The sequence below is a fragment of the Spea bombifrons genome, chromosome 2 (assembly GCF_027358695.1).
Source record: "Spea bombifrons isolate aSpeBom1 chromosome 2, aSpeBom1.2.pri, whole genome shotgun sequence".
Taxonomy (NCBI): domain Eukaryota; kingdom Metazoa; phylum Chordata; class Amphibia; order Anura; family Pelobatidae; genus Spea; species Spea bombifrons.
The window spans coordinates 109766523-109768007 of NC_071088.1; positions in this window are offsets into that span (position 1 = coordinate 109766523).

Here is a 1485-nt window from a genome sequence, read left to right on the forward strand (position 1 = left end):
CACATTTATTTATTTTCAACTTTCATCTGGCCTCATAATTGAATGATTTGCCTTTTTTGTTCTGGGAGTCTGCATCTAGCTTCCAATGTATGTCTTTCTTTACTCTGGGATGTTCAAGGTGCTTTGTGCATATGACCAACTACACTTGGCATTGTACGGTAAACAAAGAGCTTTGAAAAGAGACATTGATGGTGATTTTAATTTTTTTTCACATGAATTATGTGGGTTATTGAAAAAAGTTTGTCAAACTATTTTTGAATGCAATTATCAGGGCTGGTAAAGTAGACGGCAATTGCTGAGATTTGAGGCAATTTCTGACTTATTTTTGTTTGTTTTCGCTTGCAATGCCATAAAAAGCCTCCAGTATGTCTTGAGTAACAAGGAGGCCTGTACAGTGTGCACAGTCTTTGGACCCTTTTTGGGTGTTCTGCGTGGCCCTGTTGGTAGAAAGTTTTAGGAGTGTTAGTGAGCGCTGAGCATGTTGTCTGTCAGATCTAGGCTGCTTTATCACTTGAAACACATAACTTGGCCCCACCTAACAGTTGTATGCACTTTCAGGGTTTTTGTTCAAGTTGATACCTTTTATTACACTTATCACTGTACACTGAGAGTCCTTAAGTAAAGAACAGGTAGTACAGTTGGGAAAAGTCAATCAGGTTTAAAAAATATCCCTGATTGTACTAATCCAGTTAAAAAAATTGACAAGTAGACTCTTAACATCATGTTACATGCAGAATAGCGCAGAACAGAGATGTCAGATTTATGCCTCAAAGAGACTGAGAACTCTGTATACAGTTAAACAAAAGTTAATTAATCGGTTTCAGTTATTTTGCACCAAAGCTGGAAAATCCAAAAATCCTGGCCTGAAATTTGCCACCCCTGGTATAGAGGTACATAGGGACTAGCTTATAGACATACAATGCTGAATGCACACTTAAAAATAGAAAGTCTAGTGGCTTATTTGTCTATGCCCATTAGCATTGATCAAATGTGTTTTTAAACTCACACTGACATAAAAGCTGTTAATATATGAGTTGAATGTGAACTCTGAAGACTGCAAAATATTTAACAAATGTAGTTAAGACAGGGAGGAATGTTAGCGCAGAACTGGTGCACAAAGGTTAAAATGATCCAGTTTCTACCTAGAACATAAGATCTGCCAATATTAGATCTATCAGGTCTTGTGTCTGACAGTAGCAAGTCAAGAAGGCTTCAGCAGACAATATAGAACAGCTGCAAAACTCTTGACAAGAAGGTATATAACTCAACTAAATTAAATGTCTTCTCACAAAGGAATCTCCAGTGAGATACCGCATTGGCCCGAATATAGGCCGCACTTTTTCCCCCCACTTTTTTTTCCCCCCGATTTACCAGAGCAGACTCCCGGGTGTCTTGCAGGGCCGGCGGAAGACATCTACACAATACGCGTATACAACTTCCGGTGCCGGCACTTCCGCTGAGTGCCGGCACCGGGAGTTGTATACA